Source organism: Adiantum capillus-veneris, chromosome 27 (genome assembly GCF_014529385.1).
Source record: "Adiantum capillus-veneris isolate H3 chromosome 27, ASM1452938v2, whole genome shotgun sequence".
In the NCBI taxonomy this organism is placed as follows: Eukaryota; Viridiplantae; Streptophyta; class Polypodiopsida; order Polypodiales; family Pteridaceae; genus Adiantum; species Adiantum capillus-veneris.
In genome coordinates, this window is record NC_140957.1 from 94,763,048 (window position 1) to 94,774,808 (window position 11,761).

General features: G+C 44.0%; 1 pseudogene; it reads left to right on the top strand.

The window, feature by feature from the left end:
- Positions 1-5,600: 5,600 nt before the first annotated feature.
- On the top strand, positions 5,601-8,096 carry LOC147422424 (uncharacterized; annotated as a pseudogene).
- The last annotated feature ends 3,665 nt before the right edge of the window (positions 8,097-11,761 follow it).

An 11,761-nucleotide genomic window follows, 5' to 3' on the forward strand; every position in this document is an offset into this window, starting at 1 on the left:
AGCCATACACCTTTTGGAGTCCTGATCACCTCAATGCCAAGAAAGTAGCGCAACTCGCCTAAATCTTTCATTTCAAACTCCTGTTTGAGAAGACTCTTCACATGGTCAATCTCCATAGCATTGTCACCCACAATAATAAGGTCATCTACATATATGGTAATGACCACAATCCCCACATCACTCTCACGTACATAGAGTGAATGATCAGCATGAACTCTCCTAAAATCAATAATGACAAGATACTTGGCAATCCTGTCATACCATGCTCTAGAGCCCTGCTTCAAACCATACAAAGCTTTGAGAAGCCTGCATACAGAATCTGGGTAACCTGGATTGACATAACCAGGTGGCTGATCCATATACACTCTCTTGAAACTCACAATTCAAGAAGGTATTCTTTACATCCATTTGATGCATAATCCATCCTCTAGATGCAGCCATCGCTATGACAGCTCTCACAGTCGTCATCTTTGCCACTGGAGCAAAGGTCTCCTCATAGTCTATGCCATACATCTGTGCATAACCCTTTGCAACCAGCCTTGCCTTGTGACGCTCAATGTTACCATCAGCCTTATGCTTGGTTTTATACACCCATTTACAGCCAATAGCTTTCTTGCCACTTAGCAATGGCACCAACTCCCATGTGTCGTTTGCTTCCAATGCAGCCATCTCTTCATTCATTGCATCATCCCAATGCACATTTCCAACTGCATCCTCAAAACATGTGGGCTCCACATCTTGTATCACCTTATCCATGTAGGCTTGGTGATGCCTAGATACCCATCATAAGTCAATTTCTGAACTGGATTTCTGACTTTGTTAGATCTGCGCGGTCCTGGGTCACTCCTTTGCCCTCTAGCATCTTCTTGTACTTTCCTTACACCAGGTGTCCTGACAGCCGGAATTTCAAATTCTTCATCAAGACTTTGTTCAGAATCATCTGAATCCATGTCTACATGTGAAAAACTTGATGATGCATCAGCCATAAAGGGAGGTTCATCAACCTTTTCCTTTCCTTTTCGTGATACATTTCCTGTATCTGTTGGTGGAGTAACCTGCGTACGTATTCTACCATTCCATGGTTTCTCAACAGAGTTACGAGAAGAGGGCTCTTGTGGTCCACTCAAAACCTGTGACTGTGGCCTCACATTTTGTACAACCACATCATCTTTTACATCAGTTCCAATAGTGCCATGTGCATTATTGTACCAGTTGCTCATCTCATCAAAGACTACATCTCTGCTCACTCGTAATTCTCGTGTAGTAGGATTGTAGCACCTGTACCCCTTTTGTTCAAGGGAATATCCCACAAGAATACATTTCTCTGCTTTAGGATCCAATTTCCTACGTAACTCATTTGGTACATGCACGTAAGCTATGCAGCCAAACACTTTCAAGTGTGCCAAATCAGGCTTTGTACCTGTAAACTTTTCCTCAGGTGTTACGACTTCAGCCCAGAAATGATGAAGCATGTTCTTCTCATTCATCAATGTACGTGAAACTTCTGCAATGTATCTGTTTTTCCTTTCTGTGATCCTATTCTGTTGTGGAGTATATTTGCATGTAAACTGCCTGCGTATACCATGCATTCGCAAAAAATCTGAAAAATCATTGGAGAAGTACTCTCCCCCTCCATCTGACCTCAATGTCTTGATTTGCATATCTGTCTCCTTCTCAATCATGACTTTGAAGTCTTGAAAGTGACCAAACACTTCACTTTTGTTACGCATGAAGTAGACCCATACTTTCCTTGTATGGTCATCAATAAAAGTGACATAATATCTGCAACCATGTATACTTGCAGTATCGGTTGGACCCCAAACATTTGTGTGCATCACCTCAAGTGGATTTTTACATACATTGCGCTCATGTGAAAATGAGCCCTTTGACTGTTTTCCAAACTGGCATGCTGCACACACTTTATGCATACCATCCACATTGAATTTGGGCAAACTTTTTACAATCTGTTTTGATTGCATGCTGCGCAATCTCTGCTCATTGACATGGCCAATGCGTTTGTGTCAAATGTCAACATCAGCAACAACACCTGTGCCCTGTGCAAATAATGCAGCTTTTACCTCAGGCATGTCTACATTCAGCGTAAACATTGTGCCCACACATTTGCCCTCTGTGATAAGCTTACAGCCATTCTGAAAATCTTCTACATAACAGCCATTTGGATTGAAGCGAACCTGCAAACCCTACTCAACCATTTATCCAACAGAAACAAGATTCTTTGTAATGTTTGGGACATGAAGTACATCTGCTAAGTACTTTGATTTCCCACTCTTCGTATTTAGAGGTATGTCCCCTACATGAGCAATGGGGTGAGCTGTGTCATCTCCTGTCTGCACATAGCCTGACACATTTGGTTTGCGCATATCTCTAAACCACTCTCCACGAGACGTCATGTGATTAGAGGCACCTGAATCCACATACCAAACATCATTTTGGGTGGAATTCTCTGCAGTCATTGTATTCATTATATGCTGCATAACAAACATGCGCTCGTTTTTGCTGTCATTTGCATCTCCGCTAGTAGATGCATAGTTGTCCTGTTCTCTCTTTCCACTTGCTTTTCCCTTTGGACAGTCACGTGACATGTGACCTCTTTCACCACAAGTCCAACATTCTCTGCTATCTGGAGTATGTTGCTGCCTGCTTGATCCTGCACCACGACCTCTTTGATTCCCCCTGCCTTGAGACTGGTTTCTCCTGCCACTTGTATTGTTTTGATTTGATTGACCTTCCAGAAATTGGCCCCTGCAACCCCTTGGGGCTCGACCACGACCTCTACCTCTACCTCTGTTGGAGTTAGAATAGAAGGCCTGTTCAGAATTATTTCTGCCATGAGATGAAGATGTGTCAAGGTTCTTCTCCTTAAGAATAAGCATAGAAATCAAATCTTGGAACATGGGGATATCGTCTCTTGTATTCATGGAAGACCTGAAATGTACATACTCATCTCCTAGGCCAGCCAAGTATGCACGGACAATGTCATCGTCTTCCACTGAGATTTTAATAGATCTAAGAGCTTCAATGATACTCTTGATCTTCAAGGCATAATCATTGATTGAGAGGTTGTTCCTCTTAACCTGATTTAGCTCCGACTTTAGTTGAAGCTTCCTGGCCTTAGTGTTCACCTCGAACACTCTGCCTAAGTTTTTCCATGCAATGGCGGGGGTTTCAGCATCCTGTAGATAGCCCATCATGCCATCTGTGATGCTCATAGAAAGCCAATATATCACTTTGCTCTGGCCTTGTTGCCAGTCCCTCAAATCTTTTCTTTGTTTTGCTGTGGCATTTGCCTTGGGAATCTCTGGTTCCTTTTCATTGTTTCCTTCTACATAGTCCCAATAACCTTTTCCTTTTAGGAAATTAGTTATTCTGAACTTCCATGCAGGGTAGTTATTTTTCTCAAGCTTCTCAGTAACAATCGGACTGAAACCGTCAGACATCTTGAAGCACTAAGACAAAATAGTTGCAATCTGCAAAAACCTGCAAATTTGCTGAACCTGCTATCGTGGTACCTGTAACGCTTTCTACACTCAACGAGTGTCCACAATCAAGCGTACATACAACCACTATACTTGTACAGTAAATCTCTGTATACTGCACTTTGGAGACCTGTTCAGAAACTTGTGCGAAAAACTTGTTCAGAAACTTGGTCGTGGATTGCGAACGAAGAGATTGTGATGCTCTTGCTCTCTTAGCCTCTCTTGCCTGCACCAGGCTCTGATACCATGTAAAGAATGAGGATGCAAGAGAGATACACAAGACAAGCACAAAGCACACAGAGATGGAAAGCTTCTTCTTCTTCTTCACAGAAAAGAGAGTACAAAATGACTAAGTGCTAAAGCTGAAAAGTAGCACATATGTATATGCGGTCACTAAGTGTGAACTCGCTAGAAGCGTACTAAGCTGACACACATGTCCAATAGGTCTTCCCCCCTTTTAGCACGCACACATGTCCAATAGGTCTTCCCTCCTTGTCTTGAAAACGTTGATAAGTTTTCGATGAGTTGTTTCATATTAAAATCAACTCAAAATAATGAAGAGTTTGAGATGAGTTAACTTTTAGGTGATGTCTTTATATTCAAAGCCTACTCTTTCTTTTTATGTGTCACATGCTATGTATGTGTTTTCAAAGCATAGGTGTAGCCAATAGCCCTTGCATCCCTAAAACCAAAGCCTACTCGGTCCACTTTCTCTAAAACTTCATTAATTTACAAGATTCCTCCCGAATCTCAGATTTTTAAGGCAAAAACGTCAAAGTTGTCCCCCCCCCCCCCCCCCTCTCTCGATTCCCCCTTGCCATCGTTCCCTAGCCCTGCGCTCCATTCGACTTCATCTTGCTCTGTCCCTCGCCTTGGTTGATTGCATCGCATGAAGACAAAGTACTACTGCACAAACTTTTGCACCGCTAGTTTCCTCATCAACTCCATCAGCCTCTGCTTTCGAATCCTGTAGACCATCGTGTGTGCATCTCACCTTCCCCTTTCTATTCATTTTTTTGCTATCAATACCCCCTCACTTACCCATCACCTTGCTTCTAGAAGTCCTCGTGTACATCTCCCTGCAACATATGGGTGAGGACACTGAGCGTCACCACCGCTCAATCTCTCTCTTTGCTTGGCTTGCCCTTGTGCCAAAACCCCTCCCCTCCTCCCTCTGCACGTTCTGCACCATCCCCCTATCAACATCTGACAAGACCATCTCAGGATCAGATCCACCCTCCATGCATCTGCAATAGACAAAAAAAAAAAACACACACAGAGGCAGTAGCGTCTTGTGACTCATGCCATGTATGCTGCCAAGCTGCAGGCATATGTGATTGCATTTAGAGAAACGTCTCCACATCATCACCTTCATCGTCATTGCATCTATGGAGACTTGATGCATCTTCTTCCCTACCAACAACCATAATGTCTCTCCTCTCTCTCTCTCTCTCTTTGTGCGCCCATCGAGGCACCTGAAGCTTTCCATCTCCTTGGCTCGTATTCTTACCTTCTCATGTCCCTAACCTACTGCACAATATAACGCAGCTCAAAAAGTCCACGCATTGGAAACAGCAGCAAGGCCTGGGACTTTGAGCATCGCCCTCCCTCTCTCATCATGCCATCTAAGTCTCTAGTATGTGCCCTCCTTCATTGCATCGCCAACAGTGTTGTGCACAGGCCTTCGCCCCCTTCCACCATTACATGGTTTAGCCCGGCGTACACACATAAAAAATTTACTTGTCTAGCTTTACACATAGCATCCCGTCTCTCTCTAGCTTTCTCTCTCTCCTCCACGTGTCGTGCCCCTCCCTTTTCCCCTCAAACGATACAAAGCATAAAGCAAGATTCCATCTAATGAGCCTCATTTTGGAAATTGAGCGGACCTACTAGCCCTTGCATCCCTAAAAGTGGAAGGGTGTGCTTATCCTTCCTCGAGAGCAAGGCTAGGAAAAAGTTACCCTTCAAAGCAATTGTAAAAATCCGAAAAAAATAGTTTAAGGTCCTTTCAATTCCTCATCGACACCATTGGGATCAAAGACTCCTTGCAATCTCTCTTTGCCTCTTTCTCAACCTTGCTCCTCTTCATCCTCGTTGGGCTTTATGGAAAAGGGTATGGTGAGGATAGATAAAGAGAAAGGCAATGATGATCGGTCAGGTGGCACACACGTGCGACTCTAGGCATGTGCGACACTAGGCGGGTAGTGTGGCAGGATTTTACCCATGTGAGGAAACACATGGTGCATGAAGCATGCAAGGCAGTCAAGTCGGCTCCCGGGCACAAGGCCTAAAATTGACGAGTACCCCCAACTTTTTCTTGATAGGAAATTTCGCGGGGGTGCTTTATGTGACATACTGTCCTAAAAAACATCCTTGTCGTTTGACAGACAAATTTTAGAAACGACAGGAAACAAAAAAGTCTTGTCTATATTGTATTATACATCTATAAACATATTATAAACATATCCTTGATGTACTTGAAAATATGGCAGGTGAATTATGGATTAAGGCTTGTCATTTGACGGCCATAAATTATTGAAACTTGTCGTTCGATAGAGAAATTCTCTAATCACACTTGTCATTTGATACGTATTTTTTTTCTAGAACCTTTTTTGACATGGAAAATGGCCCTTGATAGGGAAAACAGGTGTCAATTTTAGACCCTGGTCGGAGCTTGTTCGGGGGGGGGGGGGGGCGGGGGGGGCGGGCTTCAAGGCTAAGTGGCACGGACATGGGAGGGTGGGATCTACGACGGGGGATGTAGATCCCAATGGTGGCGTCGAAAGTAATCTTGTAATAATTTGGCTATCGTCCTTGTATATACATGTTTTAAGTAAATTAGGACCCCACGTTTCAAAAAGCGCGCATGACGTAGTGGTTAAGATATGCGCCTCTCATGAATGAGGTCACGGGTTCAAAACCCACACCCGCAAAAGAGGATATCTTAGATTATTTTCAAAACACGGGTATCCTAAGAATAATCTAAGGTACCCGCATTCCAAATCTATTGCCCACAATCCCCCGACCGTAGATCCCACCCTCCCATTAGACGCTCGAACATAGATGCTCGAACATCTGCAATTGTGGTGAGCAACAAAAACTCCGATGGCAACAAGGCTGATCTGCTCCTGTTTTTTATTTAGATAGCGCCACGTGGTGGCCTGAGGAGTGTCATGGTCCACCACGTGGCGCTATCTAAATAAAAAACAGGAGCAGATCAGCCTTGTTAAAGTTAGAGCCGAGTAGGGTACTAGTACACCTGGCGGTCTGCTTGGAGGCGTCGCTGTTTCAATATTCCCGCCCCTGTTTGCAGAGCAATCTCCAACTCTTCGAGAGCCTTTCATTGACGCCTCCAAGACAAAGCAAACTGCAGAGCTTGAGCCGCCATTATCAGCTCCCTCTTCTCCAAGGCCTCTTCTTGGTATGCACATCCGATCTTCAGGTCCTGATCACCCCCAAGGGAATGTGCGAGCAAGGAAAAGCAGGCGGCCTCATATTGTGCTATTCAACGGCAGAGCGATCTCCGTGACAGCAAATGGAGGAACTTTGATACATATCAGATGCATAGGCATTTGCAAGGCCTCCTGCCATCCTATCGATCTGGAGCAACGCTAATTGCAAGCGCTGGTAGGGTTTATGTGTGGTCTGATGACAGTTCCCATCTTCTGTTGAAAATGGATATGGGATGTGGGGATTGGACTTGGAAGAAGCTTCTTGTCCCTCAGTACCCTTTCAATGCAGATTCGGTTGGAGTCAATGCATGTACCCCGGGCTTCAATCGGAACATAGCCAAGCTAGGAGAAGGAAGAAGTGGTGTTTGTTTATGACATGATGCTTCTTGTGTATGATACTTGTCAGGATTGTTGGGGGACTTATGCAGAAATGCCTTTTCCTAAATGGAAATGGTCAGAGCTACCGCAAGTTCAGCTTCTGAATGGTGACTGCTTTGAGCCTGCGTCGGAGATGGGCACAAACACAGTGTAGATGGACTATGAGAATGAGGTTATTACTTGGTTTGATGCATCTATATCTAAAGCATGGGTTCACTTCGACTATTATCCTGATGTGGAAGGCAGGGACTTGCAGTATTTGCAGTGTATCCATGGTTCGCTGTATGCAATCTTCTGTGAGGATGAAGATATGCAAGGCAGACTTCAAGGAGTAGAAGGTAGCAGTGAGAATTGCAAAGAGGAGGAGAGGAGAGAGGAGGAAGAGGATGAAATACTGTGGAAGAGGAGCATAAGAAAGGGAAGCCTATGTATGGCAAGCATTGATGTGGTATGGGAGGATGCTACATCTATGACTTTCTTGGCTTCTTGACTCCAATTTTTAAATGTGATCTCTTAGTATGATCTTAGTATGAGAGACACCTCTTCTTACTTGTGTTTAATTAACCGATCCTCAACCATAATCAAGTTGCTTTGGTTGAACATTACAATTGACTGCATCATACCAAACCTCCAAGCATGAAATTTGTTCTTCTAGATGAACATTTTCACTCACATGTTGTCTATGTACAAAATAGAAATAATGCAACCTTTACTAAGTTTAGATCGAATTCATTATAAAATGCACCCTTTGTCCCATTTATAACCACCATAGAAAATCCCTAAGAGAATCCGTTGGGAATGCTTCCGAGCTTGATTATGTTTGCCTATGGTATCACCTACAAACCATTTCAACTTCGATCACGTTAAAGTGGGCGGTTGCTCTCAACTGGATGTATCACCTTCAACTCTACTTAGAAAAAGAATTTGCTATTTTCAAATGCAAGACCAAGTTACAACCATTCTACAGGTATAGCATTGTAGGTAGTTAACAAATTCAGCCTTGCCTTGATAACCTCTTAAGGTGGATGCATGTGAGGCAAGATTACATATCTTTAGGGTGCAATATATGTAGCTATGCCCTTAAGGATTGGGCATAGTCACATGTGATGGGAAGAAAAACTAGACAGGCAAGGCTGTCAAAGACAGAAATGGCTTGTTCCTTTCAATCCGGCTTCTTATTTTCATATTTTGTTGCAGAAATGATACAAAGGACGTTCACTATAAACAAAAATTCAAGGAGCTACTATCAAAGAATGAGTTGAGCACTTTGGAAGGATCAAGAACGAGTCACAAGAAGTTTTGGACAAATTCTCACAATAATTCCCACATTGCGACTTACCTAAACATCATGAGCTTTTGTGAGGGAGGCAACGCATACCTAGCTAGGTACGATTGGGGGCAGGGGACCGCCGGCCCGGTGGGGGGGCCGGTGGTCCTTTGCCCCCAATCGTACCTAGCTAGGTATGGGTGCCTCCTGAGCAGAAGCTCATGATGTTATGCATTGTATGAAAAACACTAAAAAAAGACTCCGTTTTCCTACACGAGAAAAATTCTAAATCTTCTTGTGCACAAGAAGTTTTGGACAAATTCTCACAATATTTCCCACATTGTGACTTACCTCAACATCATGAGCTTCTATGAGGGAGGCGCCGCATACCTAGCTAGGTACGATTGAGGGCAGGGGGCCGCTGGGCGGCCCAGCGGCCCCCTGTCCCCAATCGTACCCAGCTAGGTATGCAGTGCCTCTCGAGCAAAAGCTCATGATGTTATGCATTGTATGCAAAACACTGAGAAAGACTCCGTTTTCCTACATGACAAAATTTCTAAATCTTCGTGCGGATATAACTAGGAAAAACCATATATCTAGAGAAAGCACGTTACCAACTAGGGAATTGAATAATGCAACTAGGAAATTTGAGTTACCTACATAGAGAAAGCTTATTGTTGACTAAGAAATTGAATACGCCACTGAGTTCCCTATATAGAGAAATCACATCCTAACTAAGAAATGAAGGGAATATATTCCTTAAACAGTAAATAGGAGAAATTATCAAAATACCCTTCTAATTTGTGAGAATTCTCAAAATACCCCTCAAATTTAATAAATTCCCAAAATACTCTGTGTCTATTTTGGTTGGATTGTTCAAGATTTTATAATCTTTATTCCGTTGTGACAATTGAGATCCGTTTTTGAGTGCTTAGCATACAATTTGTCACAAATTACCTCGCAAAGAAGTCAATTATGTCCAAAAAATAGTGAAGCAACTCATCTCCGAAACCTACATAACCAACTCAAGTTATAATTTTAGCATCTTGTATTGATAGACAATCAACCTTCTTATGAAACACAAAAAAAGAAAAACCTTTGGAGAGATTTAATCTCACAACCAGGGGCATTTTGGGAACTTTGAAAACTTAGAAGGGCACTGTTGGGATCGTAGAGCACACACACAGAGAGCCAACACGAAGAAGGAGATAGACACAGTGTATGGCGGGGCGGTACTCACACTACAATGTGTAGTTATGAGTATAGTTATTATGAATGAGTAAATGAATGGCTGTACATGGGCGGCTGAACAACGGGCAACCGGGCACACGGGCCTTTAACCCAACAATCTCCCACTTAAAGGCAGTGTGCCTTTAAAGTGGCCAAAGTACAACAAAAGAAGTCAAGCCATACCCATCAGCGATCTACATTGTGTAAACCGCTGTGAGGGTAGCGACTTCGTGAGTAGATCAGCAGGGTTATCGTCAGTGTGTACCTTGACAAGCTCTATGCGCTTGTCCTCTAGCACCTCTCGTATGAAGTGATACCTCACCTCAATGTGCTTTGTCTTCGCATGGAAGACAGGATTCCGTGCCAACGCTATGGCACTCTGGCTATCACAATGTAGAATCGGAGCATCACCAGCCGTACCAAGATCTCCCACTAGTCGTGAGAGCCATACGGCCTCCTTGGCAGCCTCAGTGGCAGCCATATATTCAGCCTCTGTAGTGCTCAAAGCAACGCATGGCTGTAAACGTGATGCCCACGAAACCAGTCCACCTGCAACTGTGAACACATAGCTGCTAGTAGACTTCCTCGAGTCCACTGACCCTGCATAGTCTGAATCTGTATATCCGCAAACAGACATATCCTTCTCACCATAACATAGGGACAACTCTGAAGTCCCTCTCAAGTATCTGAGAATACCTCTCACTGCATCCCAATGACGCTTGCCCGGGTTAGACATGTACCTGCTAACCACACCAACTGCATGAGCAAGATCTGGACGCGTAGCCACCATGGCATACATCAAGGAACCAACAGCTGACGCATAGGGAATCTGAGACATCTCTGTAGTCTCCAAATCTGTCTGAGGGCAGTCATCATGGCTGAGTTTTACATATGGAGGCAACGGGGTACTAATGGCCTTCCCCCCTTCCATATGAAAACGCTCAAGCACCTTGTCAATGTACTCTTTCTGACTAAGAAAGAGCATCTTGCGAGAACGATCACGAGTGATCCGCATACCCAAAATATGATTGGCATCCCCAAGATCCTTCATGGAAAAGGTCTCATGTAGCCTATGTTTCAAGGCATCCACATCAGAAATACACTTCCCTGCGATCAGCATGTCATCCACATACAAAACCAAAACAATAAGACTACCATCTGCAGCCTTGCGAGTATAGAGGCATGGGTCCTCATAACTGCGTACATAGCCCAATGAACTCATGAATGCATCAAACTTACGATACCATTCACGAGATGATTGCTTCAGCCCATACAAGGTCTTAAGAAGCCGACATACCATCTTCTTTGAGCCATGAATAACAAACCCACTTGGTTGCTCCATGTACAAATCCTCGTGCAAGTCCGGATGTAAGAAAGCTGTCTTTACATCCATTTGCTTCAACTCCATGTCTTCTGTAGCTACCAAGGCAAACAACATACGCAAAGTAGACATCTTCACCACTGGGGAGAAGATCTCGTCAAAATCAATGCCCTTCTGTTGCTTGAATCCTTTAGCCACAAGCCTTGCTTTGTACCTAGGCTTTGCATCCATTGAGCACAATTTTATCTTGTAAACCCTCTTGCATGGTATTGCCTTCTTACCCTTTGGCAAAGGAGTAAGCTCCCACGTTTCATTTTGGATCAACGAATCCATCTCTGGCTGCATAGCCTGCTCCCACTTGAGCTTGTCAACACTAGACATGGCCTCATCATAACATGATGGCTCCCCGCAATCAGTCAACAATACATAATCCATAGAAGGCACAAAACGCTGAGGCTGTCTTGCACGCCGCTCTGAACGCCTCAAAGACTGTGCAGGAGGTGCATCTGGCTGTCCCACATCTACATGATCTCCCAACAAGGGCTGATCTGGCTGTCCCACATCTACATGATCTCCCAACAAGGGCTGACCTCCCACTTGAGGGTCAATGGGCTGC